Below are 21,760 nucleotides of genomic sequence, written 5' to 3'. Positions count from 1 at the left end.
CTGACTCAAAAGGTCTATGAAGGGGCTTGAGAAGTTGTATTTGCAACAAGTTCCCAAGTGATGCTGCTGCTGCTGGTGGTCTGAGGACTACTTGGGGAGCCACTGCCCTAGCTTCACCTTGTTACCATGGCCAATGCCAGCCTCCAGCCTTTCTCCCAACTCCCCGTCCTGCTCTCATACACAGAAATTTCCCCACTACTACTGAACTTCTTCCAATTTCCAGGTCATACCATACCATAACTCTCCATAGATCTTTATACATGCTCTCTCCTTTACCTAGAACACAACCCCTCTCCAAATTCCTCTATCTCACTCCTATCTCTGTTGGAAGATCCAGCATAGATGTCACTTCCCCCAGGAAGCCTTACATGACTACTCTCCTCCCTCTTATTTGCTACTCCCACATCAGACTGGGCTGGGCCTCCTGCTCTGAGCTTCAAGAGCAGCCTGTACTTTCCCTCCTACAGCCCTGAGTCCTGAATCATCAGAGCTGGTCTGGTTCATTCTCTGTGACGGCAGAGTCAGATCCATCCCAGTCACTATTTCATCCCCAAAGGCTGGCTAGTGAGCAATGGGTGCTCAATAAGTGTTTGTTGAATGAATGAATGAACATGAACTTCGTCATTGTCTTATGGAGATATTAGCCTACATTCATATTAGACAGGATTTTAAATACCTTACACCTGCACTACCACAGTGGTTCTCAAGGTTTTATTCTCACCAGTAACATCAACATTGCCTGGGAACCTCTCAGAAATGCACATTCTCAGGCCCCACCCCCAACCCACTGAGTCAGAAGCACTGGGGTAGAGCCCAGCAATCTGGTTCTAATAAATCTCTGGGTGGTTCTGGTCCCCGCTCAAGTTTCCAAGCTTGGAGGAAAGATGATGGCTCTGTCAGGTGAATAATTTGGAGATGGAATCAAAAAGCAACAACCAGGAAACCAGGTGAGCTGAAGGTTAGTTTTGTGGCAGGAGTAAGAAGCAGTGCTGTTGAGGAGGTGTTCTGTTCACTGGCGGGTTTGGGGGAGCAAGGCCTTTCCAAATTCTGCAAGCCACCCCCTCGTGAGGAGTAAGCATCATAGGCAGAAGAGGTGAGAGCTGCAGAAATGACATGCAAGTGGCCACCAGCACCTTGGGGCCCATGAGGAGGCTCCAGGCTCGGGGTGGGGCCACAGACGGGTTAGGAATGCCAAAGAATCAGACTGGGACAAATGAAGCAGGTTAGTACTGTCCAACGAGGCAAAGACTGTCACATACTCTTCCTTTGAAGTCAGGGTAAAATAGGCGAGGCGCTGTGATCCAGGGGACAGCAGACACCAGTGTCCCTGGAAGGCTTTGGAAAGAGGAACCCCAACCTGAACGTGCAGGGCTTGTCTCTGAAGTCCCACCAGAAAGTGTTCGCTTTCCTCTAAAGACGAGGCATCTGCAAACTCATGCCACTTGGCATTGAAGCAAAATGGAAATAAGAAATAAAAATAAAAAAATGGAAAATAAATAGCAAAATGGAAATAAATAGGCTTGCTTGGTGGACCATGACTAGTGGCAGGCTCGAGTTCTACCAAACGCCGCTCAGTGGTCCATCCCTGCACAGCTCATGCTCAGATACTCTTCACATGCCAGCAGAACATACTCTACACAGTCAGCAAAGCTAGCCCTGGGCTGCCCTTCTGACCCCAGAAGAAAACAGAGGAGGCATGGACCTGCAGTCCTCGACAGAGGACTACCCTACCTTTGTGGTGTTAACCCCAAGAAATGAGCAGGGAGGAGTGGAACACCCCAACCCCACCAAAAGCAGATTCGCCACATGGAGCCAGAAAAGCATTCATTGGGTCACTAAGAAGGGGACCTTATTTAAAATGATCACTTAGGCTAAATTAGGCCAGAGGTCAGGGTGAGGAACACCAAGGTCATCTCGGATATCTGGTGGAGACACTTGATTCACAGCAGAAACCAGTCGTTCTGAAAAGAATATGTGCATCTGATGTAAATATCCCTCCAACACAGCTCACCGTGTGAGTTCAGCAAGTGACTTAGACCCTCTGATTCTCAGGGTTATCTCAAAACAAATAAAAATATCTCCTAAGCAGGGTTGTTTTAGAACTAAACAAGCTGCCATAATATCTCTCATAGACACCTAATAAATCTTAGAGGTACTGACCTCACACCTCTCGTTATGGAGTCCCGGCCTGTCCGATTCCTGTTTCATAAAAGGAAGACAAAATGGAACACCCCAACATTGCCCTGAACTATAGAAAAGCCACAGTTTATAATGAGCCTTGTAAATTACTTTTAAAAATTAACGATAGAGGTGTTCTTGCCCTTTAATTTGGTCTGGCCAATTGCCTTTGCCTTCTTCACAGTTAGAAATGTCATAAATACATCGCCCTACAAGTTGCCTGGTGAGGTCTCTGGGACCTGCCCCACCCTCACCCCCCAACCTCAGGAGGAACTTCTCATCCCCACTTATTCACTGAGTCCTAAAATTTTAGCCAGAAGTGTTTTTTGTTTACTTTTATTCTGTTTTGGTTTGACTGATGAAGTTCCCTGGATCGCTTTGCCCATAAATTGGGTGGTTTATTAACAGAAACATAGTGTCTCCCAGTTCTGAAAGCTCAATCTCTGAAATCAAGGTGTTGACAAGGTCTCACACACCACTGGGGGCTGTGAGGACAGGATCTCTCCATGGCTGTGGATGCCCTCTTCTCCCTGTGTCTGTCCATCTCCCTCCTGGGCAAATTGCCCCTCCTTACAAGGACGCCAGTCATATGGAATTAGAAGCCACCCTTCATTTTAGCTTGGCTACTTCTAAAATTACTCCATCTCCAAATAAGGCCACATTTTGAGGTCTTGGGGGTCATAACTTCAACATGAATTTTGGGGGAACACAATTCAATCCCTAACATCCAGCAACCTCACTCATGCGTATTTGTGCCAAATAGGGGATGAGAGAGCCACGTTACCTGGGCCCAGCTCCCCCAGAGAATGGCACATTTCCACAGTGGAGGGGAGAAATTTGCATTCATGATATGAAACTCACCCTCAGTAATGCCCACCTCATGGCAGCTAAGTCGGAAGGCACGCACTCAGTCTTGGTCTCTCTGACGGATTCCCTTTGGGCCCACCAACGTGTTTAGAGACTGGGCCTGTAGGGCTAGGCCTACGTTCACGGCTGTATTAACCATCCGGCAGGCAAGGACCTTCCCCACAGTGGCATTGATGTGTCTGCTGGTCCCACACATCAGAACTATATAACCAAGGGGTTGATATCAAGGTTTCTCACTTCTCATCCTGCCCAACTAGCTACAAAATGTGACAACTCTGTTAAATCTCAGGATGGAAACCGCTGGAAGATTTTGTTCCTATAGGAACAATAAAGAGTAGGCAAGAGAGGATCCTACAGGGTTTCGCTTCCTTTTCAGGTTTAAGAGAAACTCTCAGAAGGTGGTCTACCTCAGGGATAAAGGAGGAGGACAAGGGAGGGGCTCAGGCACATCCTAGGATCACACAGAGAAGAAAAATAAAAGGTGGAGACGAAGAGGCACATCTCAGCAAGCTGTTCACCTCCCTCAGAGCCAGCATTCCTGAAGCACTCCTGACGGGCCAGGTGGACCGGGCCTGGTGGCGGCCAGGCCCCTGCCCTGAGCATGTCGCTCCCTCGCTGCCCAGGGTGGAAGGCAGTGGCTTTGCTGACAGCTTCTCTGCCAACGCACGGGCTCCCTCTTGCCCTTTCAGACAAAATGAGTGGTCCTCGGTTCAGCGTTGTGGTGAATCCAGGAGCACGTCCTCAGAGCCATCCTCTCTGAAGGCTGCACATTGCCAAGGGAGCCTCCTGGAGGGAGTCCAAGTCCTGACCTTGCCCTTCCGGCTGCGGCAGGCCTTTCCACCCCGGTCCTCTCCCGGCCTCACTCGTGTTCCATATTCATGCATATGAAAATTAAAAGCCCTGAGATTTAATTAGGGGGACGTCCTGGGAGAACGAATGGGCAGAGCTTGGTGGTCAGCCAAGGGAGGCTTGCAGACTCAGGGGTGGGGCTTTCTGAACATTTCCACGGAAGAGGACAGCATGTGCAGACCAATCACCCCAGTGACAACGGAGGCTGGTTCTGGTCCTTCCTCCCACCCAAAGCTGAAGCTCTTTTGCGTGAGAAGGTTATCATTTAAGAGTAAGAAAGACCCCTCAGCCTTTTTTTTTAGCAACACTCTTTTGAGCCACAAGTGTAGTCAATACAAAGGACTCCAAATCCGGGGAGGGGTCCTGGCCGGAGAGGTTGCGGGGGAAGCGGGCCATGGGTTCTGAGGCACAAAGCAGGCGCGAGCCTCTGTCACCCTGCAGCAGCACCTTACAACCAAGAGAGAAGCTTCTTATCTTGATGAAGTCCCAATAGTTCATTTTTGCTTTTGTTTCTCTTGCCTTCGTGGATGTATCTTGCAAGAAGTTACTGTGGCCGAGTTCAAAAAGGGTGTTGCCTGTGTTCTCCTCTAGGATTTTGATGGAATCTTGTCTCACATTTAGATCTTTCATCCATTTTGAGTTTATCTTTGTGTATGGTGCAAGAGAGTGGTCTAGTTTCATTCTTCTGCAAGTGGATGTCCAATTTTCCCAGCACCATTTATTGAAGAGACTGTCTTTCTTCCAATGGATAGTCTTTCCTCCTTTATCGAATATTAGTTGACCATAAAGTTCAGGGTCCACTTCTGGGTTCTCTATTCTGTTCCATTGATCTATGTGTCTGTTTTTGTGCCAGTACCACACTATCTTGATGACCACAGCTTTGTAGTAAAAAAAAAAAAGAAGAAAGAAAGAAAGAAAGAAAGAAAGAAAGAAAGAAAGAAAGAAAGAAAAGAAAAGAAAAGAAAAGAAAAGAAAAGAAAAGAAAAGAAAAGAAAAGAAAAGAAAAGAAAAGAAAGAAAAAGAGAGAGAGAGAGAGAGTCCCCAGGAAAACATCGCCCCTTCTAAGTCTCCAAGTATGGATATGGAAGCTATTTGCATTAAATTCTTAGCTCCTCTCAACCCCAGATCCCAAAGCATTTCTAGCTCTGGCTTGGCTACTCACTATGTGACCTCAAGCAAGCTTCTTAACGTCTCTGGTCTCCACCTCTAGGCACTGTTAGGAAAATTGAATGAGCCCATGATAGGGCATTAACACCATCCCCAGCAGGCACATAGATGGTAGCCCTTTCACTGATTGTATTTACCACCCCCACCCCCCGCTTAACCCTAGGTCAGGCCCCTGCTCTACAGATATACCAGACAGACATTGAACAGGAACAAGGGTGGTGACTTTTCCTTGGACCAGTCTCTTGACCTGTTTCCTCATCTGAAGAATGCAGGTGAGGATTACTGTCTGCTGCTCTGGGCACCAAAATGACACCAGGAAGAGGGACGTGCTCTGGGATCTGTGATGGTGCAGGTGAATATTTTCACACTTGATTCAAGAATGCATTCCCTAGGGCAACCCGGGTGGCTCAGCGTTAGCGCAGCCTTCAGCCCAGAGCATGGTCCTGGAGTCTCAGATCCAGTCTCACAACGGGCTCCCTGCAAGGAGACTGCTTCTCCCTCTGCCTGTGTCTCTGCCTCTCTTTCTCTCTGTATCTCCCATGAATAAATAAATAAAATCTTCAAAAAAAAAAAAATGCATTCCCTAGAGTCAGACTCATCATGCATTCTAATTGTCTTTTTTTTTTTTTTTTTTTTTTAATGATAGTCACACACAGAGAGAGAGAGAGGCAGAGACAGGCAGAGGGAGAAGCAGACTCCATGCACTGGGAGCCCGATGTGGGATTCGATCCCGGGTCTCCAGGATCGCGCCCTGGGCCCAAGGCAGGCGCCAAACCGCTGCACCACCCAGGGATCCCTCTAATTGTCTTTTAAGCAATTGCTTAACCTCTCTGTGTGCCAGTTTTTTATCTGCAAAACAGGAACAATAAAGGCAAACATTGTGTAGATTATTGCAAAGATGAAAAAGGAGATGCCACAATTTCGTTTCTTGGCATGGGAACTTTTAAGGTCTACTCTCTTAGCAACTTCCAAATACACAACACAGTATTATTAACTATAGTTGCCATGCTATGCATTACACCCCCAGGACTTATTTATTCTATAACTGGAAGTTTATTCCTTTTGGCCACCTTCACTTTTTCCAAAGAGAAATCTGTAATTATGTGTGGTCATCGATGTTAACCAGACTTATTGTGGGGAATCATTTTGCAATATATACAAATATGGAATAATTACATTGTGTACCTGAAACTAACATAATGTTATATGTGAATTATATCTCAATAGAAAAAAAATCATATGTGTACTCTACAAGGGATTTAAAAAGAAGTTATGTTCTAAATGCTCCTGGCACATTGTAAACCTTTGTTAGTCTTATTATTGCGTTGCAGATTTTGTCTTTATTGTTATCAATAGTAGCACATGCAATAATTGTAGCTGTATTTCCTGCTTTAGGGTTGCTTGTCCTAAAAGGCTCTCATGCTTATACAGCAGTACCAGAGGCCCAGCCCCCTATATAAAAGTCTGAACATTGGGAAAGTGACTTGGTTTCCCTTCCTCCCATGGTAGCCATCCCTTGAACCAGGGGTTCTTTCCACACCACAGTCCTACGAGTCAGGCTTTACTGGTTTCACGTTTTAAAATCCAGGTGTTACAAGTCAGTGTCAGATCCTGCCTGTTTCCTGTTCATTTGGATTTGTTTCCTGTTATTGGAACCGGAATGGTCTCATGTGACAGCACAAGAGGGGAATGAGGTTTTCCTTGCCAGGAAAAGCCACTGGGTGAGGTGCTGGAGACAAAAGTACGTCCTCTGTACAGGGCCAGTTCCCAGTTCGTGCAGAAACACGGAGGAGCTGACAAGGTGAGGCTCTGAATCCTCAGAAGTCACAGGCCCTGGGCAAAGAGGGCTGCTCTTCTAATGGGGAAGGCAGACCCATTTGATCAGAGACTCGTTCTTCCTAAAACTGCCATAAAAAATGACCACAAACTTAGCGGCTTAAAATAACACTAATTTACTACCTCATGGTTCTGGAGATCAAGAGTCTCAAATGAAGGTGTCTGCAGGGTACATTCCTTCTATAAGTTCTAGGGGAACTGTTTCCTTGCCTCTTCCAGCTTCTCGTGGCTCTGGGTATTCCATGGCTTGTGGCCATATCATTCCAGTCTCTGACTCTACCTTCATGTGGCCTCCCCCTCCCCCTTCTCTCTGTGTCTTTTCCTCTTCTGCCTTTTATAGGGACACTTGTCTTTGGATTTAGGGCCCAGATGGTTAATCTAAGATGATCTCACTTCAAGATCCTTAATGTAATTACATCTACAAAGACTCTTTTTCCAAAAAGGGTCACATTCCTAGGTACTGGGGGTTAGGACTTGGATATAACTTTTTGGGGGTTACCATTCAACCCATTACAGAAGGAATTGTTGGATACCTGAATTAGTGGACAGAGTATGGACCTATTCCTTAATAACGAGAACCCCATCCCATGGGGAGGTACACATAGGGACGGTCTGTAGGCCAGAAGGACCCTAAAGCAACTCCAGCTGACCCTAAAGCTAGAGCTGAGTCCCCAGAGAAGTGGATGACAAAACAACATATGCCCTGGGTTTGAGTGTGCATAACACATCAGGGGAATGGAGCAGATGGTGGTTTGGGTGACAAAGAGCAAGAAAGGAGATAGTACCCAGGGAGTGGTCCCAGGCTGGCTCAAGGAGCTGCATTCACACCCAGCAGGGCCATGTCTAGGGTCTAGAGTGTGGCTGCATTGGAACAAGTAGGGCCAGAGCCCAGGTGGGGGGCGCTGCTGAGAGGCAAGCAGCTGGGAACCTGCAGCCAGACTCTTCCAGCTGAAAGAGTCCATCAGGGTGACTGGCACAGCCTCACCTGATAGATGAGGAAACAGTGGCCCAGGGAGAGACAAAACCCGCTCCCCTCTCCCCGAGCTACAATGGTCAGTGGTGCAGCTACGGGTACGGCCCTGGCTCTTTGCTCCTGGCCCAGGATCTTTCCTCTGCATAGGAAGTGTCTCCTGTGTTCTGGGGAGTCACAATCATGTGATCATATTACCCAGAGAGTCATCAGGCCCTATGCGTGGTAGAGAACATGATAGACAGGATCAGAGTCAAGTGCAGAGTTCAAGGGCTCCCTAAAATAAAGCTAAGCAGAAATGTGAATATCAGTGGGTGGTGAAAAATTGATTTAATGCAGTCTTCTAATGGATGCTGTCGTTCCTTTTGGCAAGAATCTCTTGAAATATGTCTGTTGGAACCAAGACTTCAGGTAGGGGGTACATTCCGTGGGAAGACTCTAAAAGGCAGGGGAGAGAAAGAGGAAGAGGAGAGAGTGAGGGTTGAGAAGACAAGCTGGGGAGGGTCAGAGATACAGCAGGGCTGGTGTGAGGCTCCCATGAGGGGCAGACAGTGAATACAGTAGAGAGAAGGGGCAGGTGCAGGGCCATTGCCTTGCCCTGCCCTACACCCGACCTCAGGGGCCCTTCAGTGTCCGGGCTCTCTGGAGAGCTCCAAGGAGGTGCTTACTCTGTGTGGTCGTCAGACCACACAAGCAGTGACATAAGCAGTGTCGAGGGTAGAGAAGGGTACAAATAGCCCGGGTCCAGACACCTGCAGACATGCGGCGAAGCCTTTGGGCTCCCATGGACGGTGCAGTAAGGGTGGGCTGGGGCCCATCTCACCCAGCTCTCAAGGAGGCCCAGCTAACACCCAGATCACGTCTTTACCCCCAGTAGCAGCCCATCAAGGGTTGATAATCGAGAACAGCTACGATCAAGGGTGACTTTGGCACAGACAGGTTGTGCTCATAAACGTTTTTTGCTGTTCCGTCTCTACACACAGCACTGAGATGGATGCTCTCCCTGGCCCCCATCCCAGCGTAGGCTCAGGTGGTGAGTCACACATGGGGACACATGCACACTCACGGACAGGTTCACCCCGCCCCCGGCCCCCACAACCTCCCTGCTCTCCTAGCCCCTCACCTGGGCGCAGGGCTGAAGCCCTCACATCAACCCCTCCTCTCACCTGGTGCCAGGGCCCCTTCTGCCCCTTCCCTCCCTGCTCAGTCCATCTGCTCACTTCTGCACCCCCAAACCCCTTTCCTCTGACTCCTCCACCAAAGCCTACACGTCTATCGTTGTCCCATCAATCTTGCAAACTGGTCCTTCCCTTCCCTGATCTTCGACTCCCATATGACCATCCACTGCTCCGCTTCCCTTCACTGCCAGTAGGTCCCCTTCACATCCTCAGCACCCAGACTGCCTTCAGCTTCCCCCCAGACGCACCCTTCCCACAGGCACCCCCAGTCCTTTCTGCTCTCTCCAGTCTGGGATCCTCTAGGCCCTGCTGACACAGGTGACCATGGAAGGTCCCATCCTTGTCCCAGGGACTCTCTGCCATCCTGGTGCCACCCTCCCTCCTAGCGGCACCTCCTGTGCCTACCATCCCGTCTCCCCACATGCACGCATCCAACTTAAACTTGCTCATCACTCATCTCTTCCCTAATTGTGGACATTCTTCCTCTCTCTCTCTCTTTTTAAAAAGATTTTATTTATTTATTTATTCATGAGAGATACAGACAGAGAGGCAGAGACACAGGCAGAGGGGGAAACAGCATCCCCAGGACCCCGGGATCACGACCTGAGCCAAAAGCAGACGCTCAACCACCGAGCCACCCAGGTGCCCACATTCTTCCTCTCTTGAGGACCCCAAATTTTGGAATAATTCTTGATTCCTCTTCCTATAACTGCCCTTAATATTCTGCTATCACCAAATCCTGTGCATATTTAATAAATATCATTGAAGTGCTGATAAAACAACCTTGTGGTGGGTGTACAGAGTTCTGAGTTCTAGAACCAAGTCCAGCACCAGCTATGGAACTCTGTGCATCTCAGTGAGCTTATCTGAGAAGTGAGGGTGTGGACTAGAAGAGCTTGGACTCTGGCAAACACCACTGCTCACCGCTCATTATCCAGTCTCGTTGTGCTCCTTGGCAAAATCAGGATTCTGTCCTGTGTAGTAACGTGCTCCCTGGGTGGCCAGTCTTGGCCTAAAGGTGACACGTGCTGCATCCTGCAGGTCCTTCTGGTCCCAGAGTCATCACCAGCTGAGGGTAAGCAGCCAAGACTCCATGCAAAAGTCGCAAAAGGAAAGGTATCTGCCTGCTTGATGTCTCCATGGGAAGAGATGGCCTATGTTCAGAGGCTCAGAACCTGGGAGCTAGACAGACCCTGAGGTCCACAGGGTCCCAACTCCAGTTCTACTCAGAGACCCAGATATTGCTATAAGAGTCTCTCTGCTGTTGAGTGCCCTCTGGGCCCATATGGAAGTTTCTCCTACCAGTCCTCCTGGAACTGGAAGGACAGGGTGCAGGACAAGTCTTCAGATGTGACTGTTGCTCCCTATCCCGTGTGTGTCTCCTTTTTTTCCAGGTTTAGCTGGAACTTCAACTGTCAGAATAGGACTGGTTTCCAGACCCCACATCATACTGGTCCTTGAAATGTACCAAACATTGCAGCCCTCCATCCCTGCACAAGGTAGGATTTGACTTCCCACACCAGACTCTTGATAAAGATCTTCTTCTTTACTATCTAGGGGCCTCCCTGACACTTTGCAGAGTGGTCAGTGCTAGGAGGAGGATTTCCCCGCTGTCCATGGACCATCCCTTTGGGAATGCTTAGTACACAGAGGCATGGGCCCTCTTCTCCTCTGATTTTAACCTGAATTCAGGAAAGCTAGAATGAAGAAATCCATCCAGACCAGGAACATTCAAAATACTCTTTGGAGTGCTGAGTGGAGACTTTCCCCTCTGCTGGGCAAATGCCCCAGCACAAAGGGCTCAGTGACCATCAGGAGCTCCTCTGTCCATCTCTGCCTGCCACCCCACCGATTCCAGCTTCCCAGCAGGACCACAAGCTCCTCCTGCCCCCTGTACGGGGCTTGGCCCAGCCAGGGACCACAGGTGCAAGCCTTTCTCCAAACCAGGGGCCACTCTTCCTGCACCATCACTCAGAGGCCAAGTGTGAATAGCACTTTGTGTTGTTGCATTAACAACTGTTTATGGGACTTCACATTTAGGGGCATGTGAAGCCCCCATTGCAGTTCTCACAGCTCTTTCTAGCATCAGACACTCAGAGAGCCAGGTGAGGGTTCAACTCCTTAGCAGCAGTACCCCAGCTGTGGGCAGTAGGGGGTTACCAAAGCTGAGGTGCCTCTCCGGGATCTTCTCCCCAAAGGGAGGCAAGCTGAAAAAGGGAGGGGGGGGGGAAGGAAGCTGATATTTGGTCACAGCCTCAGAAGAAGTACCTTGAGCATGTCTGGGAGAAGCTGTGCCATGTGGAGAGACCCTAGCCCCAGGCAGCGGGCACAGGAGACTGAAGGAGAGCGTGATCTCTCTCCCCACTTAGAGGCCAATCAGCCTTAGAGTAGCTCTGTGACGGCTCTTAAGCCAATTTGCTCTGTGCCTGCAGGGTGGTGGACCCCACTCCCTGTCTCCAGGGGAGCCCCCTGGAGATGCCCTCCGGAAGTTGAGGTGAGGGCTCAGTCGCCATTTGAGCACTCTCCACTAGAGGGCAGCTCTGGACAGGGTGGGAGCTCCCAGGGCCTCCAGGGCTCAGGGCTCTGGAAGGAGTTCCCACAGAGTGGAGGGTGAGGCATCCCCTCCACTGTAGTGCATTCTGGGTCCCCCATAAACCAGCTCTTGGGAGCCACATGGCCCAGCACCCTCCGGTCTGAGGTCAGAACAAGCTGCCCTCATACTCAGTTTACCCAAGAAGCCCCAGATGTCCTGGCCTCTTCCGTGGTGAAGAGGGAGCCCAGGGTGCTGCTGAGATCTGAGAGGCATGTCAGAGCTGCCCAGGTGGCCCTGAATGTTCTTTCCAGCACTCACGAGACATTTGCTTCTCTCAGAACCACAGGGGAAGGAGGGATGGCTTTGCGGGGCTGAAATCTTGCTTATCCCTAGCTAAGAGTCATGTGGTAGGACCTGGAGCCCTTTTTAAGAAAACAAATAAAAATGTGACCTGAGTCTGGGTGCTGGCTTAGCCAAGCTCCTAGAAGAAAGCCCAATTGCAGAACACACAAAATCAGGGCTGCCCTGGGCAGAAGAGGGTAAACAGAGTCCCATCCTCTGAGTATCCCATCACTACCCACCCTCTCCACTCCTGGCTTTGAGCCCTCACTAAAGTGCCTTTTGGAGAGGCTGAGTCTCAAGGATACAGTTTGAAAATCTGTAGGCAAGGCAGCCCGAGGCCTTGGGCGTGGTCATAAGCCCAGGCAGCCCCAGGCCAATGCACAAGGGAAAGTAACCTACTGCCTGATAAAGGGAAGGGGGCTAGGATGCAGGAGGAGACCCTCCTCACATTGGCGACAGCCTTTCTGTTGACAGATGAGCTGTGTCATCCACAAAAACCCTGGGGAAAAACTGTGGCCTTCTGAGTAGATTCCTGATAGACAAAGAGGACAGCCCAGGGTCTCTGAGCATGAGCCGCACGGCCCCTATGGCTGTCACAGGCTCAGCCCGAGACAGCCTGAGACACAAGGACTCCTTGAGGCCAACCTACAACTCCCCCTGCCTGGCCCAGCCCCATGTGTGCATGGCGTAGGATGCCAAGGCCAGCAGGAGCGTGCTTCAGCCTGGGAGGCAGAGGCCTTGCCTGGCAAGTCCTTTGGGCTCAGAGACACTGTTTCATCACATTTCCAGCAAAGACTGGAAGGAGCGTTTTACATTGTTCTAAGGGGCTCCCTAAAAAGGAAACGGATCTTAAAATACACGTAGAGGCACACCCAGAAACAATCCCCACACGTGCGTGCATAGAAACCTCACAGATACAATATAGGCACCAACACCTGTGTGCGGCTTACCTATGTCTGTGGCCCACAATACGGTGCCCCGAGACGGTACTGCAAGGTGCTCGGGTGGGGGGTCCCCGGGCCAAGAGCAATCCGTGGCTGTCTAGCTCTGTGTCCTCAGGTAAGTTAGTCCCCCTCTCTGAGCCTTTGCTTTCTCATTTGTAAAAGTGCCTGTGTCCCCACCACCTACCTCCAGGGCTTATTATGGGAGCTGAGGGGGAAGCTGGCCTGCAGAGCCCTAGTTTGGGGTCTGTGCCTGACCCTGTGCGCGGACACCCAGGGTGGCTGTGCGGAGTGGGGGGCTCTGGAAACCAGGGGGCACTCGCTCCCTGTCTGAGTGATGGAGCGTGGCCTGGGCACCCATCGGTGACAACGAGGGTCCTCAGCAGAGTCCGGGCCCGCAGCTGGGACGGTCCCAGGCCGGGAGTGGGGCCCTGATCACCGGTGGGCTGCGAAGCCCCGGGAGCGAGCCGCAGGTCCCCGGGGAGGGGGCGCTGACTGCAGGGACACAAGGCGGGGAAGAGCCAGGATAAATATAGAGAAAGAGACACTGTAAATAGAGCGGTGACAGATGCAAAGGGGATGAGCAGAAACGGCCCACGTAGGGAGAGCGCCCTGGAAGGCCGGCCCAGCCAGCCAGCCACTGACAGACGGCCGGACAGAGAGAAGGACCAGCGTCCGGGCCGTGGGCTCGAGTGGCCCACGTGAGGCGGGAACGGAGGATGGAAGCACGGCGTCCCCGCTGCCTGTGACCTCTGGCCCCCTTCCTGCCTGGACACCCCACCCCACCCCGCCTTCCTCCCCCGGCCCGAAGTTGGTGCCAGGCCTCTGGCCACGAGAGCCACTCCGAGCCCGGGCGGCGACGGTCACCGCGGGCGGGCGGGACGGGCAGGAGGGCGGGGGCTTCCACGGGCTCCGAACCCAGAGGCCCGGGCCACCGCCTAGGACTTTTGCTTGTCAGCCCTGCATTTTAATGGCTTTAATGAGACCTGGAGCAATTTCCTCCCTGCGGAAGGTGTTTTTTCCTCTGTGATGCCTGGCCCTGTGACACTAGGCCTCTTCCCTGTCCTGGCCTCACCTCCTCTGGGGGGGAGCACCCTGGAAATTCTGTCTTCTTTTTAGGACTGTAATTAATGCCTTCCAAGGGGGATAAGTGAACGTGCTGGCCGTGTCCCTAATCATCTGCCATCCCTCTGGTAATTCACCCAGAAGTGGAGTTGGCCGCTGCCCCCACTGTGGAATGGGGTGGGTGGAGGGGGGAGATAGGAGGGTACAGTGGCTTCGGCTCCCTGATGGGAGAACCGGGGTACAGGGGTCGTGTCGCATGCTCACGTCCACTGGACTGTTTTCCTCCGGCACCGGGCTCGTTGCAGTGATGGTCACACTGAGTGAGGGCCGCGTGGGGCTAGGTAGGGACAGATAGGTGGGGGCTGCGTGACCAGGCCCACAGGAATCCCAGCGGTGGGGAAACGCTGAGGCATGCACAACCAGAGGGAAGGGAACCCCGAGAGACCCACCTTGTTTGTCTTAAATGTTATAGGCAAGAGAGTTTCATGATAGTTACAAACTGACCACTGAAAGTGACCCAGCTTCAAGGAGACATAAACATGGTGCTAAGTGGTGACCTCAAGAAGATCTAAGTTCCTTGGTCAGTTTTCTATAAAAGATTGACCGTAAAAGTCCCCAATGGCGAACCATTCGGGACCCCTCTCACTCTAGAGAGCTTTTTTCTTTTCTTTCCTTCTCACCTTCATGTAATAAACTTTCTTTTTTATTTTATTTTATTTTTTTATTCATGAGAGACACAGAGGGAGAGACAGAGGCAGAGGGAGAAGCAGGCTCCATGTAGGGAGCCCGACGTGGGACTCGATCCCAGGTCTCCAGGATCACGCCCTGGGCCGAAGGAGGCGCTAAAGCGCTGAGCCACCCGGGCTGCCCAACACATAATAAACTTTCAGTTCACTTCACCCTTTTGTGTCCACGAGATTCATTCTTCAACCAGATGAGACAAAATCCTGCAACATCTGGTATGGCCTCTGCTCTGACTGACCTTAAACTATGTCCCCTTGTGGTTTCTCTGGTTCCCATCTCCCTTGCTGAGCGTGTTTCTTGGTCTCTTTTACTGATTACTCTTTTTCCACTTGCCCATAAATGTCAGGGCTCCCCCGGTGCCCCTCCAGCCCGCTCTTCTTCCCACTCTGAAGCCCTAACTTAGGAAACCCATTCACCCCCAGGACCCATTGCACAAGACCACCAGCCCCCAAGCCAGGCCCAGGGGGGCAGAGAGGAAAGACCGTCCCTGCACTCAAGGAGCTCAGTCTTCTAGGAGAGCAGCCAGAAACAAAGCAACCATAAAGTCGATGAGCTCAGTGCTTGTAGGATATGGGAAGGGCTGAGACAGCCAGCACTTTTGCCCTTATATGGAAAATGAAGATTTTTCAAAGGGGTGTTGGGATGGTTAAGTAGTGGAAAGTGCTTGCAATGGTACCTGAGGAAATGGTCAGTGCTTAGCGAGTGAAGACGTGTATGATGGCCTGAGCCATTACTGAGACCCACATCAGTGTCCAGCTCACACTCTTTCCTATGGTTGCAGGTGAGCACAACCATCCCTCCCCACAGGCCAGTCCCTGTGGGCATCCAACAGGCACTGCAAATCTAACATCCCAATGGAACATCGCCCATGTCCTACTGCACTCCTGTAGTGACGACACCACCATTCACCCACTGGTCCAGTTGCCTGAGCTACAACCCAGGCACCATCTTCACTAGTAATGGTGTCCTGGAAATTCTAGCAGGGTTAGGCTGAGGCATGAAAACTCCTGAACTAAAAGTTAAAGATAAAAATACAAGCATGGAATTCTCGTATAACCCATTCCCATATATGCCATTCCACCTCATAGGTTAACACCCAAAATAGTTGCAAATGGATACTCAAACAAATGTTTGTACACAAATATTTTTAGCAGTACTATTCATGATAGTCAGAAGGTGGTAACAACCCAAATGTTCCTCAATGGATGATTGGATAAATGAAATGGGGTGTATCTATGCAATGGAGTACTAGTCAGCCACAGCAAGGAATGGAGTACTAGCACATGCTACCACGTGGAAGAGCCTGGAAATTCTGCTAAGGGAAAGAAGCCAGACACAGAAGGTTACACATTATATGCTGCCATTTACGTGAAATGTCCAGAGTAGGCAAATCCACAGTGATAGAAAGCACATTGGTGGTTGCCAGGGGTTGGAGAGGAGGGGAAATGAGAAGTAACTGCTTAATGGGTTCAGGGTTTTCTTTTGGAGTGGTGGAAACATTCTGAAACCAGACAGCGGTTGTGGTTGCACAACATTATGAGTGTACTAAATGCCACTGAATTTTTCCCTTTTATTTTTTTTTAATTTTTTTTATTTATTTATGATAGTCACACATTGAGAGAGAGAGAGAGAGAGTCAGAGACATAGGCAGAGGGAGAAGCAGGCTCCATGCACCGGGAGCCTGATGTGGGATTTGATCTCGGGTCTCCAGGATCGCGCCCTGGGCCAAAGGCAGGCGCTAAACCGCTGCGCCACCCAGGGATCCCTGAATTTTTCCCTTTTAAATGGTTAATTTTATATTATGTGAATTTCACCTCATTTTTAAAGGAACCTGCAAGGTTTTCCCTGGAGAATCTGTTGACGTTGAACATAGACCCTTTTCTGTTATGAGAATAGGAATGCCAGCACTTCCAGGTGAGAAAGGCTAGCAGTGTGAACACTCAATAGGGAAGATAGAGCCAAAGGATCGGGAACTGGCTGACAGAAAGCCTCTTTCTCTTCTACAACCCTCCTCAGATGAGCTGGCCTTCCCACATCTGCCCCCATGGGGAGGCTGTTGTCTTGTCAGTGTAGGACTGGTGCCCCTGGGACAGAGGGTGGGACGCAGGCACCAGCATTCAGGCCTGGCCTCAGCAGCCCAGGCACCCTGAGCAGCCTTGAAGCTATTTGAGCCTCAAAGCAGAAGGCAACTCCACCCCATCCCATGAGCTGCTGAGAGAGAAAATCAGGGGAATCCTGCTGCTCTGGTCCCAGGACTGCTGGGGCTGGTCCTGCTCTGGAAGTTCCCGGGGTCAGGAGCAGGGAGGCTGCGCTCTGTGGGGCTGCTCCTCCAGAAGGTGCCCAAAGGGCCAGGACATTTCATAGCAGGGAGTGAAGGGCTCTGGCCGGAGCAGCGGGCCAAAATGCAGCTGGAGGCCCCTTCCCATCATGCCTTCAGCCATGGTCAATGACTGGGCTGGTCTGGATAAGAATGCTCATTCTGGAAGGAGTCCCGAAGGGCTCACACTGGGACAGTTGGCCAGGGGATGCTAATGCTGATTCGGTCTCTAGAGCACTGGGGAAAGGAGCAACCCAGGTAAAGCAGATGAGATGGTAAGATGTTATCTGGCTGCGTGGGGCACTTGCTTCCAAGTGCTCCTCCCTCCAAAGCCAAACCAATCCAGCAGAAGCTGGTAGCAAAGGCTGAATTAACTGTTGGGAGACTGGACCTATCACAGGGTACCTTGACCCATTAGCAGCTCGGGCCACCCACCCCTCCACCAGCAAGGCCCAGGGCTAGACAGACAGGTCTGTCTGTCTGTCCTCTTGACTCTACCTCTGGCTGCCCAGTTTCCTGGCCTCTGGATTCCAGCAGGGGATCAATTTTCTGCTCACCTCTTATTTTGTGTTATCATCCCACTTTATCTTCCCTGTGCATTTTTCCTTTCTCTGAACAATTCCTCTTGCTCTTCTAACTCTGAGGGGAAGGAGGTAGAAGGAACAAAAGCGAGGGAGGAGGGTCTGTTGGCTTCTCCCTACAATTCCCCAGGTTGGACTCACAGACTCCCCTTCTGGAGATTTTGAGATGATGATAAGACCCACTTAGATTTTTATATTATTTTTTTCTCCAAATGACTGCAGTCCTGTTGATTGTCCATTTCTCCCTCCCATCCCCCTCTCCCCATCTCTACACAACTGCTTTGGGCCCTTCCAGCCCATCCCTGAATCACTGGCAGCAGCCAGCAGCCTTCTGACCCACCTACCTCTCTGTTCCAGCTTATCCCTCTGCAGGCCATCCCGGTGAACATCTGAGCACTTCACCTGCCTACTTCACAGTGTGGATCTGGACCACCAGCATTGGCATCCCCTGGGAACTGGTTAAAAAAAAATAAAAAATAAATAAAAAAATTTGCAGGACCACATCTCAGGCCTATTGATTCAGCAACTCTCAGGGCAGGGTCCAACAATTTGTGTTTTAACAAGCTCTCCAAGTGTTTGTGATACTGCTGAAGTTGAAAACCACTGACCTACTTAAAAGCTTCAGTGGTTCCCACTGCCAGGCCCAGATTCCTTGGCATGACACCCAGAACCTCTGGGACCGACTCCCTGCCTATCTTCTGAATCCTGTCTCCTCCTCCCCAACCCTTACTGCCATCCCCACCCCCAGCACACCTTGCATCGACTTCTCCACCTAGCAAGGACTCCTTGGACAAGGGCCGTTGGAGGCCTCTGTGCCCTGTTCCCCCAGGCTGGGGTGTCCTTTTTTCTCCTCTCAGGGCACACTGGCCACTCCTTTTCTGGGTGCCCCCCTGCAGCCTTGCCTAGCCTACAACCCTACTACTTAAAGCAGCCTCTCCCTCTCTCGCTGCCTACCTGGACTGTGAGCTCTTTGAGGGCACGGCCACGAGTTTGCACTGTTGAACACCAGCACCCTGCATGTATATGGCCGCTGATTCAAAGCCACGCCTCAAGCACTGCTCCCTAGGCTGTCACAACTTCCCTGGACACATACTGCCACACAGGCACAGTTGTTTCACTTTACTACTGGGTTCACTATTACTACAGAGATGTTGCTGGGCCCCCAGAGGATGCAAAACAAGCTTCCTGCAGCTCTTCCAGACCAATGCTCTTATTAACCTGGCTTCTGGGGACATCCAGAGTACACGGAAAGAAGTAGGGAGTTGAAATCCAATCACCTGTGTTTGTACACTGAATCTGTCACTTTCTAGTCCCGCGACCTCAGGAAAAGCTCCATGACTCAATATTCTCATCTGCAAAATGGAACTATAGAAGTTTAGATAAGTGTATGTCTTAATTGGAGTCCACTCTGGAAGCAGATCCTGAGGCAAGGATTTGGATGTGGGCAATTTATTCAGGAAGTTAGTCCAGAGACTGGGAGAAAAGATCTGGGGAGAGCAAGTCAGGAGAGAGGGAACACCAATACAACTCTCGCTGCAGGTAATCAGGCCTCCATCCTGCTGGAACCCCTGAGATGAGAAGCATGCAGAATGCCCCCCCCCAAGACTGTCCATCCAAAGGACAGGAGGGGATGCCTGGGTGGCTCAGCAGTTTAGTGCCTGCCTTCCACCCAGGGAGTGATCCTGGAGTCCTGGGATTGAGTCCCACGTCCGGCTCCCTGCATGGAGCCTGCTTCTCCCTCTGCCTGTGTCTCTGCTTCACTCTCATTCTCTCTCTCTCTCTCTCTGTCTCTCTCTGTCTCTCTCTGTTGTGAATGAATAAATAAAATCTTAAAAAAAAAAAAAAACAAAGGACAAGAGGCGGACCTCCCATCTCCCATTGGTTAACAACTGACATGCCTGTTAACTTCCCACTCCCTCCTCCAGGCTATACTTCAGAGGTGCTCTCGTCTGCAGATGTGTGGGTTTCTGAAGCTTCTGGGAAGGCCTGAGGCAGAGAAGTGGAGACGCACAAGGGACACTTGAGGAGGGCTTGAACTCATGTGGAACTTGCCACCATGGCTGTAGCTGAAATTGGAGGTGGGCTGGGGAGAGGAGAAATGGGGCCCGAGGGGCATCTGCACCAGTCTGTGAACACACACTCCCATAGACCATGGCCATGACCACCTCTCACGTGGCCTTGTTCCACTGCACCGAGATTGTGCAGTTGTCTGGGTCTCCACTTGACAGAGATTCGGGTGAAGGCAGGAACTCTGTCTGTCTTGTATCCCCAATGGAGAGAGAGCCCTGCACATGAACATTCTCAAAACCACTTCTTTGTTGAATGGCTGTGGGAGTGAGAGAACCTCTTACATAGTGGATACCCAAGACATCAACCATGGCACAACTCAGACTTTCTGAATCGAAGTTGGGAAGGCACTGTTTTCATATCAAGTTGCAGAGAATCACTCAAGAGGAGGGGTTGGAATTCCTTTTCCATCCAAGATGGAGCAACAGAGACCAAGTTTGCCCTCTGATCTGGAACAACTACAGACCCACGCAAAATATACAAAACAATGGTGCCTGAGACATTGGGCATTGGGCAGCAGAGAAGGGTTATCCCTGAGAAGCAGGAAACAAATGGGGTGAGTCCTGTGATAGCCCCGGTTTACTGCTTGTGGAAAGTGTCCAGGCAGCAGCGGGAAGCAGGGGTGGGGTGCAGGTACAGGACTGAGGGACACATGACAAAGGGACGTGCAGAAACATTTTAGAGTGACGGATATGTTCACTACTTTGATTGTGGAGATGATTTCACAGGTTTTGACATATCCATATGTCAAAACTTATCAAATTATTTACTTTAAACTACACCATTTTATTTTATATAATTAAACTTTAATAAAGCTTTCTTTTAATATTTGAAGGGGCTGGTATTTCTGCTCAGGTAATAAAGAATAATCTACATTAAAAAAAACACATGCAGAAACTCATTAAAGATGCAGCTACTCTGGAATTCAGTATGGAGTTTCTTCAGAAAGTTAAAAATCGAGCTACCCTGTGACCCAGCAATTGCACTACTAGGTAGTTACCCGAAGGATACAAACAGGGGCACCTGCACCCCAGTGTTTGTAGCAGCAATGCCCACAATAGCCAAAATGTGGAAAGGGGCCATATGTCCACCAACAGATGAATGAATAAAGATGTGGTTTATATACACACTGGAATATTACTCAGCCATCAAAAAATGAAATCTCACCATTTACAACGATGTGGGTGGAACTAGAGGGTATTATGCTAAGTGAAACATATCAATCGGAGAAAGACAATTATATGATCTCGCTCATATGTGGAATTTAGGGAACAAAATAGAGGAGCATGGGGAAGGGAAGGAAAGTAAGAGGAAAACAGAGGGAGGCAAACTATAAGAGACTCTTAACTAACTACAGGAAACAAACTGAGGGTTCCTGGAGGGGAGGTGGGGGGCGATGGGGTAATTGGGTGATGGGCATTAACAGGGGCATGTGATGGAATGAGCACCGGGAATTATATACAACTGATGAATCACTAAGTTGTACCTCTGAAACTAATAATACACTATATGTTAACAAAATTGAATTTAAATAAAATATATTTTTAAAAAGAAATTTATTGGGATCCCTGGGTGGCGCAGCGGTTTGGCGCCTGCCTTTGGCCCAGGGCGCGATCCTGGAGACCCGGGATCGAATCCCACATCAGGCTCCCGGCGCATGGAGCCTGCTTCTCCCTCTGCCTGTGTCTCTGCCTCTCTCTCTTTCTCTCTGTATGACTATCATAAATAAATAAAATAAAAAATAAAAAAATTTAAAAAAAAAAAGAAACTTATTAAAGAGTATATAAATAATCGATAGCTTTCTGGTAAGATCCTTCTCTCTCTGCTTTTTGACAAACAATATTTGTCCCAAATTTGCATCCAGTTTCCAGTGAGGGTTCAGAATTTTGCCAGCAGGCCCAGATAATCAGAAACACATTTATAAGTTGCACATGAGTCTCTCTCCCGCCCAGATCCGAGCCAATTGCCATAAGAGGGACACATCCAGCTCACTAGGCTACTTGCCAGACTATTTTCCTCTGGAGCTTTAACCTTGTTCCCCACATTCCAGTGCCTCCGACAGAGAAGCCCTACGAGGCTCCTTCCCACAGCTGTCCTGCCACATCTGGATCATTACCACCACCTC

The 21,760-nt window shown here is 50.1% G+C and overlaps 1 protein-coding gene across 2 annotated transcripts in view; it reads right to left on the bottom strand.

Moving 5' to 3' along the window:
• The window catches only part of EPHB1 (EPH receptor B1), a 471,107-nt gene extending 452,510 nt beyond the window's left edge, over positions 1-18,597 (bottom strand). The window contains exons 1-2 of one of the 2 annotated variants that reach the window (XM_072726912.1): positions 18,523-18,597; positions 17,913-18,023 (exon numbers count right to left, since the gene is read on the bottom strand). The gene's annotated coding sequence lies outside the window, so the exon portion shown is untranslated. Of the gene's footprint in view, positions 1-17,912; positions 18,024-18,321 lie in introns of both variants that reach the window. The other variant, XM_072726913.1, reaches the window with a different exon arrangement.
• Positions 18,598-21,760: the final 3,163 nt, after the last annotated feature.

The sequence above is a fragment of the Vulpes vulpes genome, chromosome 11 (assembly GCF_048418805.1).
Source record: "Vulpes vulpes isolate BD-2025 chromosome 11, VulVul3, whole genome shotgun sequence".
Lineage (NCBI taxonomy): Eukaryota > Metazoa > Chordata > Mammalia > Carnivora > Canidae > Vulpes > Vulpes vulpes.
Note: the sequence above shows the minus strand (reverse complement) of the source record. Positions and strands in the feature narration are given on the sequence as shown.